Consider the following 24810-nt stretch of genomic DNA (forward strand, 5'->3'; position numbering starts at 1 on the left):
TTCCACGCTTTTTTCAAGCCCAGCTAGTATCTTTAAAGTTATGATTCTGAACTCTAGGTCCGACATCGTACTAATGTCAGTATTGAGTAGGTCCCTGGCAGACGGTACTACCTCTTGTTCTTTTTGCTGAGGTGATTTTTTTTTTTGTCTTGTCCTTTTGTCCAGAGGAGAACAGATGAATGAGAGAACAGAATGCTAACAGGTTAACAATATCTCCAGCAAATGTACTTTATACAAATCAGAAAAGACCTGAAACCAGGGGACAAGAAAGGGAAAGAAAGAAGAGAGAAAAAAAGAAAAAGTAAAAGGAAAAGATAAAAACAAACAAAAACAGAACAACAACGACAACAAAACAGAATATGATCAAATATGAACAGGCTAGTGCATAGATCAGTGCCACACACTAGCTTTTGGGCATATTTTGGTCTGTTAGAAGAAAGTGCCTGCTAAAATTTTAAAGGAGTAAAGACTTATATATGTACAAAATAAGGGTTGATACAATGAAGGGATGGCAGATGAATGTAAAGATGAAAATTATAAAACACTTTATAAAAGGAATTGATAAGTTGTTTTTTAAAAAGAAAGAAGATGATTTAAAAAGAAAAAGAAAAAAGAAAAGAAAAGAAAAAATAGGGAGAGAATGTGATCAGGCAGGAGACTAGAACAAAGCCATACACTAGTGATTTAGGGTATATTTTGATCTGTTAGAAGAAATTGTAGCTCAAAATTTTAAAGAGAGAACAACTTATATATATATATATGCCAAAAATAAGGGTTAACTACTATGAAGGGATAAAAATATGACTCTAAAAATGAAAATAAAAAATGTTTTTTTAAAAAAGGGATTGATAAGATGTTGTTTGAAAAAGGGAAAAAGAAAAATTCAAAAAAAAAACCAGTTTAAAAAAATTAACTTTGAAAAACTAATGAATTATGGTAAAAAAACCATGAATTCTATGTGCAGTATTCCCCTAGCGCTGGAGTTCTCTCGTTCTCCTTGATCGGTAAACTTGGTCTTGGCTTGCTGGCTGTTCGTGCTGCTCTTCTGGGGGAGGGGCCTGTTGCCGTGGTTCCCAAATGTCTTTGCCGGAGGCGGAATTGGCCCGCCCTTGTGAGTCCTGGCTAAGCAAGCTGCTCGGGTTTGCTCTCAGGAGCTTTTGTTCCCTGCAAGCTCTCGGTACAGCTTTGGAGGAACAGGGTGAAAATGGTGGTCTCCCAATCTCCACCCCAGAGGAGGCAAGAACTTTGGGCTCCGCTCCTCAGTGCGCCCCCAGAGAAAAGCAGTCACTCCCGTGTCCCTGGTCTCCGGCCGCATTCCGTGCTCACCTGGCCTGTGACCGAGCGTTTCTATCTCTGGCACTCGACCCCGTGTGGAGTCTCCAAACCCAGCAGATCCCTGCGGTGCGCTCCTGCGCCGCTCCTCCGGGGGGAGGAAGGGGAGTCTTCCCGGCTCTGCCACTTGTTGGGTCCCTGCTGGAGGAGCAGTGGCCCGACTGTGCCGTGGATCACAGTTTATGGCCACCCCGAGCTGAGAGCCCGCGCCTCGGCTCCGTCTCTGCAGCCCGCTTCCCCGCTCCGATACCTGAGGGCTCTGCCGCACTCAGGCACCCCCGGTCTTTCTGTGACCCCGAGGGTCCTGAGACCACACTGTCCCACGAGGGTTCCACCCCCCCGCTTAGCCACTGGACTGACGTCCCTCAGCGGAGCCAACTTCTAAAAGTTCCGATTTTGTGCTCCGCGGCTCTATCACTTGCCAGAAGCGGCTGACGGAGGCCCCCTCCCCTGCCGTCTATCCTCCCGAATATTGCCTCGGATTCACTTCTCCACACGTCCTACCTTCCAGAAAGTGGTCGCTTTTCTGTTCAGAGTGTTGTTACTATTCTTATCTTCGATCTCCTGTTGAGTTTGTAGGTGTTCAGAATGGTTTGATCCCTATTCAGCTGAATTCCTGAGACCAGACGAAATCCAGGTCTCCTACTCCTCCACCATCTTGCTCCGCCCCCCCATAGTCTTTTGAATAATCAAAATAATGTTAACCAAGCCTCTGCACTTTACCTGTAGGCAGGTTCTGTATATCCTCACTTCAACTTTGCCCTTAACCTCTGTCTAACCTTGGGAAAATCACCAGTTTCCTGGAGCCTCAATGTTCTCATTTCTCTAGTAGGGATAATACCTCTCTTACGAGGTTGAGTATTACATGAGATAAAGGACCTAAGACTCTGAATATACTAATGGAACATGCCAAGCACTCAGGAGATGATATTTGTTATTAAATATTATTAAAAATAATATTTAATTTAATTTAATTATTAAAAATAAAAATAAAAAAATTCTTAATGTTTCATGTATTTAAAAACACACTAGAGTAAATGTAATAACTTATAAAGGTAAGAGGGCTATCATAGGTAGACTAACAAGAGTGGGTAGTAACAACTGATTGTGTGATTAGAAGCAAGAAGTCAGCAACTATAAAATTAGATACAAGAGCAACAATTGTGTAATAGTTATAGCTATGTGTATAGGATCAAAAGAACTTTCCACCTCTCCATAATTTCTTCCAGCTGAATGAATGTACAGCCTAATACAGCAATTGATGCTCATAATAGTGACTTCTTTTAGTCATCAGGAAAAGATTAAATTATGTGAAGTGCACTCCATTTAAGAAGGCAGTGGGGTTGGGGCACAATTTAGAAAAATTTTCCTTTAAAATAGTGCCCGTTTTACTGATGGCTCTACAAACCTTCAGCTTATCTAAAAATCCCTGATGTTCCATATGGCTGAGATTTTAAAGTACTGGAAATCAAACTGCTGCAGTGTGGGGGTAAGAATGGCTGTGCCATTAGACAAGACATGCTCTTTATACTTTTCAGATAATATATTCTGGGGGATTCGTGTTCTCTGAGCTGAGCTAAAGGGAAGAAGGGGCTAAGTGGCCCTTGCTGTGCCAACAGTGCCAGACTAGATCTAAGTACATGTTTGACTCTGGACTTAGGCGGGATTTAAGAGCCTTTGGACTTTTCCTGGGGGTCAGGGCTGTCCACCACTCCTTCCTCCTTGCTCTACAAGGGAGGCAGTGTTATGTAGTGGTCAAGAGCATGGGCTTTGAGATCTACCAGATAGAGATGCTTTGGGTTGTAAGTAACTAAAACCCAGCTCAGACTGGCTTAAACAAGAACGTGATGTATGGGCCCATATACCTGAAAGTCCAGAGGATTCTGGGTTGTCTGTCCAGTGGCTTCCATTCTGGGGCCTAGTGACTCACTTGGCTTTGCCTTCCTCTGCATTTTGGTTTTATCTTTGGGCTGGTAGTAGTGAGATGTCCACAGCGGTGCTGGAATCCTACAGCTCATGTGACATCTAGAGGTTACTCTTAGAGGACGTAAATTCTAAGAGCCTCCAGCAGACTTTCCCTTATTTCTTTCTGGCCTGTATTGGGTCAGCTACTCATTTTCCAAGCAATCTCTCATGCTGGAGGAATGTTAAATATTGAGTATCTTAGGCCAGGTCCCTGAACCAGTCATTGCCTAGAGGGATGGGATTATGAATGTTTTAGACAAATCATGATTTACCTCTAGAAGTGGTGCCAAACCACCTAGATCATAATGGCTACCTTGCTGTGGGTGCATAGGGGTTGAGGATAGCACAGTCTTCTCCCTAGAGTCAAACAGACTTGTTCTCAAGTTTTAGCTCTGCCATTTACTAGCTGCAGGCCCTAGCCTGATATTTGTGGCGTTTGAGGAAAAAATTCAAATGATGGCTCACATATACTATATGGACACATTTTTAAAAGTTATAAATCAAACCAATTTTTTCTGACCTGATAAATATACCTTTATAATGATCTGGAGAGTCATGTTTGAATTTGAATACTTGGATACCTCAGAGTTCTGTCTAGAACATGATTATATATGGAGGGTAGGACCCAGGCCTGCATTCTGTGTCCATAGCCTGCTGGTGTCTCTGCCACACTACCAAGTGTTGACATGCCGGCTGATATGTCCAGGCTGTGTCTTTCCTACTCAAAAAGCCACCTTTGTACACACCTTGGGCCTAGGCCTATGGGCATGTGACACCTGCTCTAAAGTCAGTCCTAGCAATGGATTTGGGGAAGAGGCCCACAGAGGCTGTGCAGGAGAGTTCGGGCCAGTTTGGCAAGGAATTCTGAGGTAATCAGAGCGTGTCTAGCAGGAGAATGCACGACTCTTGGTTAATACATTTCCTTGGCTTTATATGCTTTTGTACCCATGGGGAAAAGTACAGAGAGTAGGGCCTGCTCTGGCCTTTCAGAACTCCAAACCCAGAGTCTAAAGGTTTATCTTCCTGGTATCAGGGCAGTTCTGATGAACCATAAGACCACAGGCAAGTGACAATTCTGCTGAGACTCAATTTTATTCCGTAAAGGGTAATAATACCCATAGTACCCAGTTCATCAAGTTGTGAAGGTTAAGTGAGATGAAGTATGCCAAATACTCCCAAAATGCCAGCTATTTTTAGTGTCCTTCAGCGCCCAATACACAGGTGATCCCTGACTCTGTTGCTTATTTATGGGTAGACGGTGGGCAAGTCACTTCATCTCCTCAAACATCACTTCCTTGTCTTTGAAATATGGATGGTGATGTCTAATTGGGAGCCATTGCTGGATGTAGTGAGAGGGAATGCAAAATAACAGCAGCACAGCCTTTGCAGTTGTCTGGACTGTGAGGAAACCTCCGTTTTCCTGTAGAGCTTCTGGATCATCACAAAGGCCCTCCATCATTTTCCAGGTAAACTCTGCTTGCTTCTGATGAGAAAATATGTTTGCACTACAAAGAAAGTCAGTTTACTAAACCAGAAAGAAATCTTTGACAAAGTATCCCCCTTCTTCTTTTTTTTTTTCCTACTTCAAAGTATTGCCTTTATGTCCCACCTCTTACTCAAGGCGGTCTAACAAAGTTAAAGTCTTGTTTTTCCTAGACTTTATTTCAGCAAAATTATCCCCGTAGCGATGATTAACCATGGCATTAGAAACCATAGAAAACTGTTAGTGGTGAAAACACCCCCATGTGGTGTGGTAACTAGGGTGTTGACTTTTTCAAAAAGGGCAATGTTGAGTTGGGGCTCCAACTAACACAAGATCAGAACCACAGGGGATGGTAAGAACAATCTGGGTTGGCCTCCTTTGTGTTCTGTTTTAACAGAGCTGTTAGTGATAAGTGGTTGCTTATTCGGCTCAACATATTTTGTTACAATATTATAAAAGAGGAAGTTATTTATTTAATTAGTACTATTGAGTAAATCAATATATCTGCCTTTTATGTACTTAATAGCAAGCAATTTCAGAAATATTTGGAATATGTGGAGATAATGAAATTATTGTGCTGGGGGAATAATTCACCTTCAAAGCAGAAGCATAGGATCAAATACACACACATGCATGCGTGCGTGCACACAGGCTCACACACACCAACACACACACCCCATTAATCCAAGATGTGTTTACGTAATATTAGTGCTCTTTGGTAAACAATTACTGTTTAATCATAGAGATAACAAATATTTTTAGTTATAGTTCCCAGAGGAAAGGCAACTAAGTATCTTGGAACTGACCCAAGGATGTAAATTTTAAAAATTTAAGTTCTAAGTTTAAATCCTTTAAACCATTAGGTAACTTCAAATTTCTTGTGTATTAAAAGAAACTATGCATTTAATTGGGACAGCATCATTTTCACAGTGGCAGCTCTATTTCTGTAATTATGAATGGGAGGAAAGACACATGACAAAAGATGGTGTTTTCACTTCAGAATCTTTCCTCTTAATCATGCGCCTGTACTAATTTATATTAGAGCCATTTTTAAGTTGTAATTGGAAGACTCTTTTACTTTGTTCCATGACTCTATTTTTTAGAGTTAAAAAAGCAAAATTCGAGTCAGAACCAGGATGTCCCTTGTTTTTCCTCCCTCTCCTTGAAGTATCTGTTTTCTGTGTCTTAGATATGGCTAAATAGATATCTCTTCCAGATAAAATGGAAAGTTTAAGATTGCTATCATAGATGGCAAAATCAATGTCGGATCATGAATATAGGATCCCATTAAATAATGTCTCTGCATTTCCTACAGTGTCAGATGGAGCTTTGATTAAAAAGTGGCAAGATGTAATATCCTCCAAAAAATTCAAGTTTTTATTTATTCTTTATTTTTCAAGTTTTTAAATAGAACAAATACAGATGCCATAAATAGGATTACCAATTACCTTTAAAACTGATTCTGATTATAACTGGGATTAAAATAAAAACTTAAAAAGCCAAATAAAAAACCTGATTCTGATTTTAAGATGGTTTTCCTTAATAAAATATGTTTGTAGAACAAAGGAGTCACACTGTTAATTAGTAGGATGACTAGTAAGTAGGGCCAAGACTTGGTCTCCATGGTGCACAATGGAGAATGCGTACAGAGCCCCTACGGAGAAGCTAAGGTGCACTCCAGAACTATTTTAAACTGTCTTCTGGGAAGCCTCTTCTCTGGCTTCTGTGGGCCTCTTCAGTCATTGTTTACACAGAGAGTCATCTTTCTGGAAATCCGTGGGACACACTGATGAATGAGTCACAGAAGTAATTAGCTTTGTAATACTGAGAATTATTGGCAAGAGGCCACATATTTTCTAAGGTACAAGAGGAACAGCAAGAATGAAATAAATTAGCTTATGTTTGCTCAGAGGAGTTTTTACCTCCACAAAAGTTGTCTCCTATTATTGATACACTCTGAGAAATGGTGTGGGGCAGATTGTGGAGCCTTTCTTCTGCTTGATCTAAGAGAATTTTGATTAAGATTTTTCTCTGGACCAGAGAATAAGGATCCATGAATGTTGGCTAACATTATTGTTTCAATAAGCTCCTCTACTATATTTAATCAATGAGAAATGTCACCATACTCATTTCCATACATTATGAGATCAGATGCCTTCTGAAACTTACTTATTGATGGAATAAGGTATAATTTTTGTACTTAAAATGTTTCACAGAATATATAGAAAGCATGTATCTTAGAATAGTCTTCATTTTCCATAGCCAGCTGATAATTTTGAATTCAAGATTAATTTGTCTGGAAATATGAAAGATTTATCTGAGGATAAACTTTATTGAAATTGTGTCTGAAAAGAGTGTTATTGAAAAACCCTAATATCTCTACTTAGAGTTTAAAAATACAATTTAACTTTCATTTAAAGGTTGACTCTTAGTCAACCCTCCTAAAATGTCCTTTTCATAAATGACCCTATCATTTGCCAAATAGTTGCCATTTATAGATCAATAAAAGTCCAAAGAGGTTAAGTGACTTGTCAAAATAACACAGCAAGCGGCAGAATCAGAAGAAGATTCAAGGCTTTTAATTTCTAGTCTTTTGCTCTGAGACAATTAGGTAGTTCTCCCCTGAGTTTAGCACAAGAAAATTTAAATGGAGCTTCCAGGTGCACTTTGTAAAAGGGATAGTTGTCTAGCTTGACTGAATCTGTGCCTTTTTTTTTTTTTTGAAAAGTATTTGTTATAGAAAATGTCTGCTTTTGGCTAAACTGTTTATGTCAGATGGAATGTAAATCTCAGCTAAGGAAGAGGTGAATGAAACACATCTGTAAAGTTGATTTTCTGAATGAGAGAAAAAAGTGAATGATAAAACAAGTGTAGGTAACCTTTTAAAAACCTAGCTCTCAGAACATTGTGCCAGTGTACCTGTTTATTCATTTGATCCATAAATTTCTTCCTTGAGAGCATCTAACATCAGTGCTTAAAATTCTAGTCCAGTTTATGAATTTGTAGAATTAGCTTACCATTTTGGAGAGAGTGTTTTTATTAATTATTCTGTACCATTTCTCTTTGTGAAAAATCCTTCTCTTCTTTTAGGCCAAAATAAGTAACAAGAAGCTAAGGATTGTAGCTAATTGTCTAGAACACAGGATTAGAAATCCAATTCTGAAAGAAGCCAAATGAGTTACACTGAATTTGGCACAGGGTGTAAAAGAAACTGGTCTCTGTTAATGACATGTTCTTGTTCATAAACAGGTGTTTGCCCAAGGGGAGTATACTTGCACTTCTTTGCAAATGTTACGGAAGAGTGATTCACTGGAATAGGTGAACATTTCTCAATTTCACACCCAGAATATGTTATGGCGATTCTTTTAGTGCTCTGGGGTCAGTGAGCTTTTGCTAGCAGTAGATTCCAGAAACTGTAGCACCCTCCTTATGGGGTTTTTCTGAGTTTAACTGGGAGGCTGTTGTCCCTGTCCTTAATTAAACTGCTTCTCACCCAGTGTCTTTGAAAGGCAGCTTTTGTGAAGTGTCAAGTGCTAGGGCTTTTCTCTTTTCTTCCAGGAAGCTTTTTAGAAGCAGTGGGAATGGAGTTAGGGGATCAGGAGTACAGTGCTAAAATAGTTGTTAGAAAGTCCTTATTGCTGATTGCTGAGGGGGAAAGAAGAAAAAGGTTCAACAAACAAAAAGCAGCTCCTTTCCCCATTGAGATCCCTCTTCCCATTGCTATGTTGGCTCTTAACACCAGACAGAATCTCTCAGCATTGTTCTATCAGTTTAGCTACCAAGTTTTATTTAGTTCATCATTATGGGAGTTTCTCTGGAGCAGTGATTCTCAGTGCTATGGGCCTTTGGTGGGTAGAGACCAGGGAAGCCACTAAACTTCCTACGCTGCGTAGGACAGCCCCCAACACAAGCATGGGGCCCAAGATGTCAATAGTGCTAACATTGAGGAACTCTGCTCTGGATGAAAAAATTAAAAGACTTTTGAAAAAACTGGCCTGTCTCTGCAAATTTATAGAAGGTTTGTGTAAGCAGTTATTCTAAATATCCCGCACCAGGTAGTGAAGGTACTGAGTTGTTTTTGTTTTTGTTTTGAGCACTTACTTCCTGGTATTTTAAAGACTCTCCAGGCTCATCTTCGTATTTCCTGCCCCGGTGCTAGAATCAGCTATTTCTCCAAGGAGCCCTGGTTCTTTTTGTTGCAGAGTAATATTAGAAGCCAAGGTCTGGGTGCTGGGTGTGCTCATTTACACTGAGTTTTGAACTCCATAATCTAAACTTAGTTTGTTCATTAGATCATTTTTTAAACCTTGGTATTCACTATACACATGAGTATACTTTAAAAAGTATTTTTCTGATATTTGAGTTTATATGAAACTTTCAGATTACCCAAATAATACTGAAATTAGGAATGACTTTTTATAAATAAATGAAATCTCAATAATGTGATTTGTAAACTATATTTCTTCCTTTATAGTGTACTGATGGCATTTGAGGCTACTCTTGCCTTAAGTCAACTTTTCTTATTAAGCACTTAGCACATGTAGTTTTATGTCATAGCCTCCTACAGCTGGAAGGTGCTTAGTCCTGCCCTGTTAACATTCAGATAATTTGTTCGGAAGTGTGTGAAAATTTGTATAATGGTGACCCTTGCTATAAGAGTTCTTTTGTGATTAAGTTAAATTTCTTTGATTGTCTTTAATCCTTCATTGGTCAATGTGCATATCTCTGGAGAAATTTAAGGTTTAAATTCTCTAAAGATGATTTCTAAAATTTCCTGGCTTTGCCTTTAAACTGCTTTGCATATTTAAGAAACTGTCTCCTATAGCCATGATCAATCTATATAACTTGTCAGGGTTTTCTCTTTAAGTGGCATCATTGACTTTTTTTTTTCAAGTACAAATGAAAATAATTTTGATTTTAAAACAGTGCAATGATTTTTTTCTTATTACATAAATGTTTATTTTATATGAATTGAGAGAACTCTTTGAGATTTATTTAGACACAAATTTTATAATTTATTACACTTGAGTATACATTTAAAGAAAAAAATAAAATAAATTGTTCAAGATATTCTTAAAAGTTTTTCATATTTAGGATCTATTTGGGATCACTTTTATTTTTTATTTTTTTTAAAGATTTTATTTATTTGAGAGAGAGAATGAGAGAGAGAGAGCATGAGATGGGAGAGGGTCAGAGGGAAAAGCAGACTCCCCGCAGAGCAGGGAGCTCGATGTGGGACTCGATCCCGAGACTCCAGGACCATGACCTGAGCCGAAGGCAGTCGCTTAATAGACTGAGCCACCCAGGTATCCCATATGTTGATCACTTATAAACTTAGAGTTTTCTATGTCTGTATTTTTCCAAATAGTATTATCCTCTGTGTCATCAGATGTTTTGGTGATGTAGCATTATTAAAAAATAATTTGTTGAGGTGAAATTCACATAATGTAAAATCAACCATTTTAAAGTGAACAATTCATTGGCATTTGGTACATTCACAATGCTGTTTAACCACTTCTATCTGGTTCCAAAAATTTCTGTCACTCAAGGAAAACCCCTTATCCATTAAGCCATTTCTCCATTTGCCCCTTTCCCCTGGCAGCCACCAATCTGAATTCTGTCTCTATGGATTTATTTATTCTGGATATTTCATATAAATATAATCATACAGCATGTGACATTTTGTGACTGGCTTCTTTCACTTGGCATAAAATTTTGGAGGTTCATCTGCATTGTAGCACGTATCAGTACTTCATTCCTTTTTATGGCTGAATATTCCATTGTGTGGATATATCAGTTTGTTTATCCATTTATTTGTTAATGGACATATGGGCTGTTTCCACCTCTTGACTACTGTGAGTAATGCTGGTGTGAATATGTGTGTGTATGTATTTATGTGAGTGCTTGTTTTCAGTTCTTTTGGGTATATACCTTGGACTGGGATTGTGGGGTTGTATGGTAATTCTGTTTAACTTTTTGAGGAACCATTAAATTGTTTTCTACAGCAGTGGAATGATTTTTAAAAATTATTCTTAATTTTATGTCTGTTATCTAAATCAAAATAATTTGGAAGCATATTCTCTTCATTGCTTTGATTTTATTAAAAAAATAGATTATTCTTTTTTTAATTTTTATTTTTATTTTGGGGCGGGTTTCCTTTTTTTAATTTAAGTTCAATTAATTAACATATAGTGTATTATTAGTTTCAGAGGTGGAGTTCAGTGATTCATCAGTTGCATACAACACCCAGTGCTCATTCCATCACGTGCCCTCCTTCATGCCCACCACCCAGTTACCCCATCCCCCCCCTCCCCTCCAGCAACCCTCAGTTTCTTTCCTATGCTTAAGAGTCTCTAATGGTTTGTCTCTCTCTCTGGTTTCATCTTGTTTTATTCTTCTCAGGTTTGTTTTTTTTTTTACTAACCAGAATGATGCTGTATGTATTGTTCTTTGATGTGCTTGTTGGAGATGTTCTCAGCCTAGCACACTCCTTTTATCCATTCTGTATTCCATAGAAATAGTTAGATGTTTGAGTTGCTTCATTCTGCTGTTATAATTATGCCCACTTTTGTGCACAAACTTGAGCACAGGGGCTGGAATTTGAGGGGAAGAGTGTCAATTTGAGCCCTTGGCAATCTGAGGTGAAGGCGTATTGACTTGGCATTGAGCAGGTGGCAGGCAGTGTATGCTGACTCAGGCAGGAGGGCGGCCAGACTGTGGATTTGGGACCCACAGGCCAATGGCATCGTGTGTGACAGGGATGTGGCTGGTTTTGCTTTTAACTTTTGTTTTTCTGGGAAACTCGATCTCTCCTTCTATTCTAAATGAAAGCCTTGCTGGATAGAGTATTCTTGGCTGGAGATTTTTTCCTTTTAGCAGTTGGAATTTATCATGCCACCTTCTTCTGGCCTGCAGAGTTTCTGCTGAAAAACCCATTGATAGCCTTATGGGGTTTCCCTTGTATGTACCTGCTTTCCTTTCTTTTGCTGCTTTTAAAATTCTCTCTTTTTCACTACTTTTGGCCATCTTATTTACTTTGTGTCTTGGTGCAGACCTCTTTGGGTTGGTTGTGTTGGGGGCTCTCTGTGCCTCCTGGATCTGGATTTCTCTTTCCTTCCCCAGATTCAGGAAGTTTTCAGCTATTATTTCTTCAGACAAATCTTCTGCCCCCTTTTCTTGCTCTTCTCCTTCTGGGATCCCTATCATGCGACTGTTATGCTTGACAGTATTGCTGAGTTCCCGGGGTCTGTTCTCATTTTGCGAATTTTTTCCCCTCCCATCTGCTCGGCTTAGTTACTTTCCATGACTCTGTCTTCCAGGTGGCTGATCCTTTCTTCCACTTCCTCTTGCTTGCTCTTTATTCCAGATGGTCTATTTTTATTTCCATTTAGTGAGTCCAATAGTTGGTTCTTTTTTACCTCTCCTATCTCTTGGTGGAGGGTCTCATGGAGGTCTTGCACTCCTTTCTCAATTCTAGCGAGTATCTTTATGAGCATTACTTTAAATTTGCTATCAGGCATATTACTTATCTCCGTTTCGCTTAGGTCTCCTGCTCTGATTTTGTTCTGTTCTTTCATTTGGGACATATTCCTCTGTCTCCACATTCTGTCTATTGCTGTGTCTGTTTCTCTGCGTTAGGGAAGTCAGCTACGTCTCCTGCACTTTAAAGTAGTGGCTTTATGAAAAAGAGGTCCTGCAGTGCAATGTCTCCTGTTCCCCATAACCTGGTGCTTCAGGGGGTGTCTCCTATGTGTGTTGTTCCAGGGGTGTCCTACCATTGTGGCTGGGATGTGTATGCCTTCAGTCCAGCTTGCGATGGCTTTCTGCCTGTTGTGGGCAGAGTCTGGTGCTCGTGGTGTTAGTGGGCTGGTCCGGGGGCTGCCTTGGGCTTAAGTTGAGTCTGACCAGGCATTTGCCAGAGATGCAGTAGCACCAAACTGCAGGCACTTTTCCTGTGTTGTCCCCTGAGAAGGTTTTGTTGGTGGGTGGGGCCTTCAGTCAGACGAGCTGCCTGCCCCCAGCCCACTGCTGGGGTCACAGTCGGACTGGTGTGTGGTTATCTTCCCCTCTCCCTGGGGCAGGACTCACTCTGGAGCAGTGCTGCCCCTCGTCTGGGCTGCGCGCACACTGCCAGGCTTGTGGCACCGCTTTGATGGGATCTTGCCAAGAGCAATAGGAGGCGGTAGATCTGCTTCGCTGTGGCCTCTTGTCTCTGCTGGCTGTGGAGAGTCTGTTCTGCTAGTTTTCGGGTTGCTTTCTGTGTTATTTATGCCGACATGAGTGCTCTCTAGGTGACCACGTGGCAAGAGGCAAGCCCAGGGACGTCCTACTCTGCCATCTTCCCAGCGGCCTCTCAAAATAGATTATTCTTTAACAGAGCCACTGCTTTTTCCAGAGCTGCTTAAAAAAATCTTTGGCTAATCCCCATGTTCTTCTCAGGAGAGTTTGTAAGACTCTCAGAAAAAGAGGCAAGGCTTTTAATTTCTCATCTTCTGCTCTAAGACAATTAGCTAGCTCTCACCTGAGCTTAGCATAACCATTTTAAATATTCAGACATAGAATCTGCTTTCCATGTGATTTGACAAAAAACAAACAAAAAATTTTATTGCATGTTCGATAACCTTTTATACAGTATATTTAAGGAGATTGTAAATGTTTTGTTCACTCTGAATAGGAAAAAAAGGAGATCAGCGTTTTAAGATGTACCCACCCATGAAATAGAATGCTGGTTTCTTTCTTTCTTTGCCATGTTGTTGGGGTTTTAAAGATTAGCTTAAAAAGATATTCTTTTGCACTGGATTCTTGTAACTTCCTACAGCATGTGTCATTACCAAGTGGATTCAGAAATAGTGTGCATATTCTGTGGTATTTATTGTTAGCAGCAAATAGCTTGTATGTTTTCTAAGTACTTCATTAATATGAGCTTTTTATTCCCAAAGGCACAGAAAGGGAGTCCAGGATCCTATGTTAGCTTTTTGGTATTCTTGAATGAGTCAACATAGTACTGGTTTATTACAGATGTTCGACAAATACTTCTTGAACTGAATTGATGGTGAATTCTCCAGACAGGAGACCTCATGACTGTAGGAAGTGTGTCTGTCTGGTTCATGGGGATATTGCCAGCACCTAACACTCTCTTGCATGTAATAAATATTTATTGCGTGAATGAACAAACTCTAATATATAGTGTAAGTATTTTCTAAGTACTGGTGAAGGCCAGTTTTCTGAAGCTGATTCTTTCCATATCAAAGGTACTTTTAATTTTAAGTCTATATTTGTTATCTATGATATTCAAACATGAAGCTATGTAGTTTTTCCTTGGGGTAGGTACATGTTAATTGTTAAATAATAAAAGTCAATCTAAATTTAAAACCTTCACTATAGTTTGAGTACACAGGAATATTTTTTGGGATAATACTTGGTTATTTGTTTGCCTCTCCTATTATGAAATACTTCCATTCTATTGAATATATAAAATATTCCAAATTTGTATCCATAATCATGGCTGTCTTTTATATCCCAGATGTATTTCGCATTTATATTTGAAGTCAATCAGAGCCCTTTTTGTAATCATTTCCTTGATTAAGGAAATATATAATTTTTAAAGATTTTTTAAAAATATTTTATTTATTTGACAGAGAGAGAGAGACAGCTAGAGAGAGAGCAGAAGCAGGGGGAGTGGGAGAGGGAGATGCAGCCTTCCCGCGGAGCAGGGGGCCCGATGTGGGACCCGATCCCAGAACCCCGGGATCATGACCTGAGGTGAAGGCAGATGCTTAACGACTGAGCCACCCAGGTGCCCCAGGAAATACATAAAATTTTTGAGAAAAAATATATGTCATTGTAGGAAGTGGAACCAGATAGTACTTCTTTGGGGTTGGCATTGGGAGATGGCACATAGTAAATTTAACTCTAAGTTGCCACAATTATTAGATATCAGAAGTATTCTCCTATAGATGGCTACACTTACCTGAAAACACCATGGGCTGACAGTAAAAACTATGACAGTATATTGACTTGGAAAATTGTAGTAGTTTAATCTGAAACTATGAAAGTTTGAAATATTCACATTATTTTTAACATTGACAAAATGATGAGCTCAACTTGCCTTTAACTAAACTTTAACAGAAAATCTGTGTTCACGCACATATGAAAAAACGTTTAAAGATTCTGAGTGGGTTCTTTAAAACGTATTCCACACAAATGGAGATATTACTTGGAACAAACCAGAATGAGGATACCCAGCTAAAGTGAAAGAAAATGTCCAGAATGGCAGCTTCTTCTTGCATAATGGAATTGCTCTTCTAGATTTGGCTCAAGAAAAACCCATGAAGCCCCTGCTCTGTCCACTTTTAAAAAATGTTTTTTAGGGGTGCTTTGGTGCCTCAGTCGTTAAGTGTCTGCCTTTGTCTCAGGTCATGATCCCAGAGTCCCAGGATTGAGCCCTGCATCAGGCTCCCCACTCAGCAGGGAGTCTGCTTCTCCCTCTGACCCTCCCCCCTCTCCTGTTCTCTCTCTCACTCTGTCTCTCTAATAAATAAATAAATAAATAAATAAATAAATAAAATCTTTTTAAAAAAAGTTTTTTATTAGGACACATTTAAAGAAAGTCCAAGTGAGTAGATCAACTACAAAATCATTTTGTATGTCAAAACTTTTTAGGATTTAGAACTAGAGGGCCAAACCAGGAGAACATGGGTGATAGAAGGGTATATGCTTGTGTGTAATGAACAAAGTAGAAAGCCTGGGCCATCCCCAGGCTGGGGAACCTGGAGGGTCTGCATAAAGAGTAATGGATTTGTATTTTGTCAGGATGTGCCAAGATTTCTTAAAGAAAGTGGTGTGTCCAGGCTTTCCTTGTGTTTAGTTGTCTGTGGTCAGAGGATTGAGGCTATGTTGTTTAGCTGAACAGCCGGTCAATTAATTGAGAAGATGAAATCAAACCAAACTGGTTGCTTGGAGTCATGTAGTCCAAAACACAGATATGTAAAAGGCTTAGATTTCCCCTTTGCGACCAATTGTGCTGGACTTGTAAATACAGGAAGTGAAATAGCAAAGGGAGTTTCTGCATTAACTTTCAGATGCATCTCACTCTGTAGGCCTAGTTTCAGTTAGGGTCCTTATGAAAGAAAAAATAGTTGTATTGTTTGTGAATGAGGTGGGTTGCAAAGTATTTCCTTGTTACCATGATCCCTTCCGGTTCTAAAAATTCTAAGATTCTAGACTGTGAGTTTATACACTGTCCCTGGGAACTACAATGTCCTCTTACCATTGCCCTTAATCTTTTATTTTTGTTTGAAATGAAGTGAATCAAATTCCTCTACACTGGAATAAACTTCAGCTAGTGAATTGGGGTTATTGCAACCAGATGTAAACAAAATTAAAATAATGGTTTTCAAGTATTTTAGGCTTTTAAGCTATTCTCTGTTAGCCAAACAGAAGAGCCTAATTTACAGAATGAGATCCATCAAATATTATACAAAGGTAAAGATGCTCAATTCACTTATGGAGAGATTCAACTTAAAATTTGAATTTTGATCTCCCTATAGACCTAGCCCTCTCTGAAATTCTGAGTTGACATTTCTATTTTATGTAGGTATATGATTATTTTACTTTTAAATTATGTAATCTTGTTCTAGATCTATCTATTGCCTGTTCAGTGGGGTTGACAAATCTTATGGTATAATATCCTGAAGTATTTTTAGATGTGCTAACTTTAAAATATGCTTTTAAATGATTATTCTTGTTGTTTTGTTAAATTAAAATTATACTCCATCTATAATATATCAAATTTGTATAATGTCTCATGGGACTTCTATAAATTTCGCTATCTGCTTTGGCTAATAGAATTGCTTAAAAGCCTAAAATACTTGAAAAACATGATTTAACTTTACCTAAAGGCAGACATCATTATCAGAAAACCTAAGTCAAGATAAAACAAAAAAGGGCCTCATAAAAATGAGGGAGCTATTTTTGATAGCCTGGGGCAATGTAAAAAGGTAAGAAATGTAGATCAGAAGATTTGAGATTTATTTCTTGCTTTTCCACTTACTCCCTGACTCAGTTTCCTCTTTTATAAAATAAGAATAATAATACATTTCCTTCACAGTAGGTAGAATAATAAATATGTAGTGGATATGAAGCTGGAAAAGTTATTTATAATTATGTAAAGACTTTTTTTTGAAGGGGTGAGGAATAGTTTTTATGAACTTAGGTTTTTCCCCAGAGCTTTTAAAGGTCTCTATTTAGATGATCCAGTTGAAGATATGATAGTGTTTGTTTGATAATTTTTTCTGCATTGGAATACAGAAGGATATATTAGTATTTTTTAGATTATTTTGATAGATTGTAAATATGGAGTGCTAGTGATTTCATTCTCAATTTTTATATTACATATTTAATCAGTATTTATTTTATAAAGCATATTCACCAGATTCACCCTGTTCTTGTTTAATTTTATTTAATTCTCGTAATGAGCCCATTACGCGGTTGTTATTATCATATTTTATAGGTAAGGAGGAAACTGAGGCTTACAAACTCGTTCTTTCCGACTATTACGCTTTCTCTACCAACCCCAGGTTCCATGACGGTATGTGTCAGTCGGCCAGGCTTTATAATTTACTTGTTAATCACGTTGTTCTTTTAGAACCTGCAAAAAGCCAGTTCTTCTATAAAAGCCACAGCTCCTGTGCGTTTCTCAGTTACTTGGTGGCAGCTTTATATAGACATTATTACCTGTAGTTTTGCTTCAGAGATAATACTTTTTGTATCAGAAATGCTGGGTCTGTATGGAAAAGTAAGTATGAATGGTTCTGCTTTCTTCAACTTTTTCCCATTAATCCTTCCATGAGACATATTCATTTTATGATGCTTATGGAAACTGTTGCCAGTGCGATTCTCACTGGGGAGGGGCACTGTGAACGGTGCACTTGCAGAGGAAGGCCAGTAGGGGGAAACATGAGTGCTGTAGTGCTAAAAGTACTTCAGTTCGAAAAATGAAGGATAGTTACTTCTTTGTATCTTATACTGAAGATAAAGTGAACACTCCATAAATATTGATTTCAGAACATTTTTATTCCATCAGAAATGACTGGTTTGAATTATAAATCTCTTCTGGGGGCTGTCTGGGTTTGAATTCTGGCCCTCACTAGCTTTGTGTCCTTGTGCATGTTGCTATCTATATCTGTTTTCTTGTATGTAAAATGGGGTGATAACAACCTCACCTCTTAAGATTGCTTTGAGGAGTAATTGAGTTAATATATCTAAAGCACTCAGTGCATGGTACATACTAAATGCTTAATTATCAGTGCTAGCTGTCAATATTATTATTGTTGTTATGTTCCTGCTTTGTTGCTTACAGTTAACTGGAGTAGTAACTTTAAAAAATACCCTTTCTAGCAATGAAAGTCGTGATTTCGTTTCTTAGTATATTTGATGAACTATAAAAATAAACCAAGATGATATAAATCAAGGGAGATCATTTAATTAGGAGTAATTGTAGTCTTGAAAGACTAATTGATGACTGGGTAGGAGAGTAGGAATCATGACATCACAGTTGAGATAATTAAAAATGCAAAAATGCTGAAAAGAAGGATAAACCGCAGTTAAAGAGAGGTATTTCATAACCAGGAAGAAATGGAACAATGCCAAGTATTGATCATATGTAAGTCAGAGCGAGCATACAAGAGGGAAGCTCAGAAGTCCAGTACGTACAAACTTGGCCCAGGGAATATGTCATGGACAGGGGCCTGTTAGGTGCTCTGATTCAGTGTGGAAAGCTTGGGAAGGTTGGGGGAGAGTTGTAGGCAGAGGTCAAGGGTGAGTACTGCTTTGGTGCAGATTCCTGATATCAGGAACAGTGCCCACCCCCTAGGCCTCCCCACTCTTCCCTCTCTCCTCCTCTCTCTTTCTTTCCCTTGTTAGGACAACTGAACTCGTAATGAAAACCGTTGAATGACAATAATCCAAGGGCTTGCCATCATTAAGAGAATATAGGTTACCTTTTTAGTGGGGGTGGAGGCAGTGATTGAAGATGGCTTAAAGACATTTGCTGTATGCTTACTGAAAATGGGAGGATGGGGGTTGAGGGGTTTGATTCTAATAGGATGGTTTTCCAGAGAGCATTCCATGCAGTATCTCTAGTTTTGTCTCCTTGCTCAGTTACTTGTATCAGCAAAAAGTCTTTCATTTCAGTTTGTTTACTAGACCCAAAATGATGTGCTGTCTTCTTCTGTTTATGTCACCCCCCAGATCTATTTAAAAATCATTGGAGATCCCAGACCCCGTGTTAAATTTCCTTTGTATCTTCTTTGGGGCTTGACAAGATCATTAACTTCAATTAATTTGTGCTTTCTTATTCCTAGTTTACGCAGAAAGGTCTACCAGTTCATCTCTGTATTTCTTGCACTTTGGCTCAGTTGTGTGATCCTTTCTTTTTCAAATGCCCCCCTTTATCACTGATCCAGGTGTGGTATGGAACAAACCCCCCACCCCACCTCCATTATTGTAATTGTCTTATAACGGCTAGTACTCTTGATATAATTTGTTAATCTTCTGTCCTAACTTGGGGTTTATAATAGAATTTTCCTATGTAAATGAAAGGATCTTGCTGAAGTAATGATTTAGAAGCCAAATTCTTCATTCAGAACTCATTATGTCCCCTCCTTTTTTTCTTTCTCTTTTCTTTTAAGCATGACTTTCTGGTCTGTCTTCATTTTTGTTAAAGTATTAATTATCTGTTACACCAGCTGAAGACATTTTACTGGCTTCTTTGTGACTTATTATAGGTAGCATGGATGACAGAATCCATTAACAGCCTTTTGCCTTCTAATTTGCATTGAGGTATATCAGTGCTATGCCTGTAGGAATTTAATGTAACCTTTAACCATTTTGAGATTTTTGACTTCTGTTGACACAGAACAGTAGCTGTGACTTTATGGTACTACAGCTCGTTCTCCTATTCTGAACCACTGTGAGGATTCTTTACATTTTTTGATGACATTGAAAATTATGCCCTAGACTAGGACTCACCATGTTTAACCCCAAACGCTGTCCTCCTACCCAAATCTATCCATCTCTTAATAGATCCTAAATTAAGGCCCAGCTGCTGAGGAGTGTGCTCTATTTTCCAGTATTTTAGCAACGAAGGGTAATTCAATCAATAGAATAAAACCCAGGAGATGTTTAATTTGTTCAAGATGTTTAGCTGGACTTGAATTTTACATACACATGTGATTCTTTTACATACACATGGACAACAACAGAACACACATTGCACATAACTTTATATCATCATCAGGTGGTAGAAATGAAATTGAAAACGAGAAGGAGCAATGAATAAATAGGTATTTCTTGTGCTGAAAGATAATAAATGAGGGGGATCTTTTAACATGCAGAAACTCTAACAGATTCTGAGTAGTCAGGGTACCTAGATGACACAGTGGTGAGGAGAAAAGGCATCAGCTCCTGTTAATGGGGGGCAGGGTGAGGAATCAAGTGATAAGAGAAAGCAAACTAGTCCTTAGGCTGAAATCTAAATATGTTACCTCACTGAGTTGGCCAAACCCCAGGCTGAAGAATACCTGGTCGCCTTGAAAAAGATTTTGTCTCTTATTTTGCTGATGATTGGTCAAATCTTAGACATAATTCTCTGTGATCTAAATGTTCAAGTGATTATTTTAGGGAAAAATGTAGCTACAGGAAGATGCATGTATTTTTTCACTCTGATGTTATAGAAAATAGTGGAAGGAGGAAGATGAAAAGAGGGAGATCAGGGAGTGGATAAAACAGATGTAACAAGAAAAAAAGAAAGGGACTCTCTAACATTAATGGGGGGTAGCGTGGACGTAGTGAGTCGACTCATGTTGTTTCAAACCTACATATTTCTTAGTACTTTTTGAAACCTGTTCTAATAGATGCATTTCACTATAACGTTTGACCCCATTAAACAGTGATAAATGCTTGAATTCTTCACTTTCTGATAGGAATTCAGAGATTGCTCTTTTGGCGGTTGTATTAATAACCAGTTATCACAGTGGAATAGATTGAATGTGCATTGGTAAGGTAGTGTCAAACTGATCATCACCCCATCCAGTGATTCATTGGTAGACTCTGAGGCACAATAGAAGGACTGGTGAACGCACTGTTTTGCAAACACAGATCTCTCTTCCCAGCTAGGGGAGAAAAATCAATATGAGTTATAATTTATGGCATCCCAGACAAGAGCAGTCTATCTTATATTGCATTCATTTGGTTCAGACCTACAGAGTGGTCAGTAGAGTCAGTATGTGCAGACATCCCTGCATGTCTTTGGATAACAAGATCTTGGACTTTATCTTAAGGTTTGCTTTTCCAATTGACATCAGTTTTATTTGGCTAAATATCTTTGATATGTATTATATCATAAAGTCCTGTCTCTTTACAGACAGAAGGGATATCATTACCAAATTAAATGTGAAATAGTAAAGCAATTGATGAGAGGGCGGGAGATGTTTCTCAACTAAGATATAAAATGAAATGGTTGACAAAATGGGAAAATATCCGGAGGGTTAAATGAACTACAGAAATGTGAAGTCTTTTTTGAAAGACTTTTTATTTTTGCAAAACTAAGCAAAGCCAAAACAGTAACTTTTTTGGACCAGGCACCTTACCCCAGAACTTTCCCAGCTGTTACAAAAGACTAAAGAAAAGAAAAGAAAAGCTGCTGGGCCCTTTGTGCTCCCAGAAAGCATGTAACCCAGGTTTATGACTCAAAGCACCCTACTATCTTTTATTTGCTTCCATTGTTCTTCATTGTGTGCCCTTGAATGAATCAGCTGACTGTGTTGTCTTGATTTTCTTACAGAAATATCTTCTTTTTCTCAAGAGTATATACTTAGCGTATTTGAGGAGACTTTAGTTACCATAACTAATAAGATGTTGATATGTTAGATTGGGTTTGTTCTGAGAAAGTTTTTGTTGAATGTAAGTTTTTGTTGAATGTAAGCTCCTCAAGGGTAAATGCCATTTCTTGTTCATTCTTGGAACTTGAGGACCTGGCACATGGCACAATTCCCTGGGGCCATGGTAGGCCCTCAAGAATTGCTTATTTCGCTGAACCAAATTGTGGTGTTATTTTGCCTTTTCATGACAATATAGAATTACGTGAATTTTTTCCTCAGAATTTCATATTCATTTTAGTATTAGCTTCCTAGATTTTTGTAAACAGCGAATACCAGCATCCTTTTTCTCAGATAAGTGATTTGATATAGGTGACTCAACTAATTATTTGTATGGTAGAAAATGAGAACCTATGTTTTTAAAAAAAATCATGTCCAGACCTTCTAAAGGACACTACTTTTCTATTGATAGTCTCTTTCCCTAATCTGCTAATGTAAATTCCATTTCTTTTCCTTTGCTTTCATACCACTCCTGTTTATTTCTCAGCTGTAGCTCATCTCTAGTTTTCCATGAAAATAGCAAGATTTTTTCCTTTCCTGATATGTATGATGCCAATGCTCAATTATGAATTCCCTCTTTTCCAAGTGGTACTAGACTTCTAAGCATAACGGGCTTTGGAAGATGTAAAACCAAAAGAGGTAGAAAATAGCAATGAGTATGTGCTTAGGTTGTCATCCTGTACACTATTCTCTAATCAGTTTTCAATGTAATATCTCACATGTAGAATAAGCTGAGATTTTTAGCTGGTATCATTACAAAGTATGTTTTGTTTTGTTTTGTTTTTAGCATCAATTCAGGCAATTTTTTGTTGTCCGGTGGCTAATTATCTCATTGTTGACTTATCCAAGCTTCTTTTCCTTCTGTTTCATCCTCCTTTATTTGATTTTTTTTATTATGTTATGTTAATCACCATACATTACATCATTAGTTTTTTTTTATTTTTTATTGTTATGTTAATCACCATACATTACATCGTTAGTTTTTGATGTAGTGTTCCATGATTCATTGTGTATAACACCCAGTGCTCCATGCAGAACGTGCCCTCTTTAATACCCATCACCAAGTTAACCCATCCCCCCACCCCCCTCCCCTCTAGAACCCTCAGTTTGTTTTTCAGAGATTTAATTATCTATTTATTTGACAGAGAGAGAGACACAGCAAGAGAGGGAACACAAGCAGGGGGAGTGGGAGAGAGAGAAGCAGGCTTCTCACCGAGCAGAGAGCCCAATGTGGGGCTCGATCCCAGGACCCTGGGATCATGACTTGAGCCGAAGGCAGACGCTTAACGACTGAGCCACCCAGGCGCCCCCTCCTTTTATTTGATTTTTAAATGGAAAGTCCCAGTGGACAAGGGAAGAAAGACGAAAGTGATGGTCTTTCATTTATTCCAAAATTGTTACCTATTTGCTTATACTTATATTTGCTTATAGTTGGTGGAGAAGTTTTAAAAGAGTTGGCCAAAATTAGATGTTGGAATTGATTTTGGATTTATCAGCAGCATTTCTTTTTTTAGCATAAAAGATGGCAAGTTGGCTGTGTATTAAATCAGAGAATCATTAGACTATGATGGTGGGGTTTTTGGCTTATATCCGTTGTTACACTCCTAGCCCATAATAGGTGCTCATTAACTGCTATGGAACAATTGTCTGACTAGAGCTAGAAGGGAGCTTAGAGATGCGGAAACCAACACCCAGGAAATTTAAGGGCATTCTCATTAGTAGCAGAAGAAGGACTGGTCCCAGGTCTCCTTAGCTTCTGTCCACTGTGCCTTCCACCATACCACATTGCCAGAGGCAATGGCAGAGCTAGCTGTGTGGAGCCCCACAGCCAAGCTGGAGACTGCGCCCAGGGACAGGAAATCGGAGGCAGCTGGGGTGAGATGGGTGTCTTGCCAAATTTGCAAATGTTGGTTGTTAGCAAACCAGAGCTACAGAACTGTTTTCGAAAATTTCCAGTTAAAGTGGAATTTCAAAACCATGAACTGCCACCAGGTCAGTGAAGTTGATTTTATGGTAAGCCAGAGCTCTGCACAGCTGGTAGAGCAGATGGGTAATGGTGGCTCAGGCTGAGGACTTCCGTCAGGCTGGATTGCTTCTGACCACAAGTGCCTAAAATCATCTACTCCCAGAGATTGTTCTCCTCATCATTTCTCAGGATAAAAACTCATTTTTTCTCTAAGGACTTCTGACTCACAAAATAACTTCTAGAGAGACGTTGATCCATTTCATATCTCTGTAGGCTCTGACTGAGAATTCTTGAAGTAAGCAAGAGGGTGTAGGAGTCATTGCTCAATGATAAATAATGACTTACACAGACAAATCATATTTTTATTCCTTCAGAGACAATAAGCATATCTAAAATGCAGTAAAGTTGTCCAGGTGAGTTTATTAAGTTTTGAGAGAAAAGAAATAGATGAAGAGCAGATGAGAATCTTGGATGAAGGCCTAGACCTTGATCATGGAGAATTTTATTTATCTTTTGATATTTAGAGTGGATAATAGCAAAGCAAAATTCGTAAGGAGGATCATTTTCCAGAAAAAAATGTAGCACTGATTTCTTATGTAATACTTGAGAAAATATCTCCCAGAGAGGAGTCTAGTAAATGGGCCAAATGTAATAAATAAGCTTGAGGCTGGGTGACCTCTCAGATCTAATAAGATGAGGGCATGATGTTAAATAACCTGGGGGTTGGCTAGTATTTATGGACATACTGTCCCTAGCAGATCTGGCATTAGTTAACTACTTGAGAGGTTCTTTAGCAAAGAGGTAATTGAAGGATGCATTGACAAGCAGATTTTATAGTTGACCTGTTTGGGCCAAATGGCTTCTAAATGTCCTGTGACTCCTTAGGTCTAACGTGCAGCAACATTAGCCCCATCCCTTTAACCACTCTTACTTTTCTTTTCTGGTGAACATAGAAACTTTATTGTTTATGGAACTCACCACATGATAAACATAATCAATAGGACCATAACCACATAAGAAATTGCTTTTCTAGTTGGTCCAAAATGCAGTGAAATGATTCATCCTAGATCTCTTCTTTATGATGACTTGATTGGGTATTGATCTAGTTCCTGGTTCCACAGGGTTTT

General features: G+C 38.6%; 1 protein-coding gene and 1 pseudogene across 1 annotated transcript in view; one reads left to right on the plus strand and one right to left on the minus strand.

Moving 5' to 3' along the window:
- LOC114200206 (large ribosomal subunit protein eL36 pseudogene) overlaps positions 1 to 17262 on the minus strand; it is a 76002-nt pseudogene extending 58740 nt beyond the window's left edge.
- Positions 1 to 24810, plus strand: part of BBS9 (Bardet-Biedl syndrome 9) — a 470178-nt gene that overhangs the window by 309464 nt on the left and 135904 nt on the right. The gene's annotated exons all lie outside the window — the stretch shown is intronic.

The sequence above is a fragment of the Eumetopias jubatus genome, unplaced genomic scaffold (assembly GCF_037043125.1).
Source record: "Eumetopias jubatus isolate StellerSeaLion01/CBP00866 unplaced genomic scaffold, mEumJub1_p1.0 scaffold_14, whole genome shotgun sequence".
NCBI classification, from domain to species: domain Eukaryota; kingdom Metazoa; phylum Chordata; class Mammalia; order Carnivora; family Otariidae; genus Eumetopias; species Eumetopias jubatus.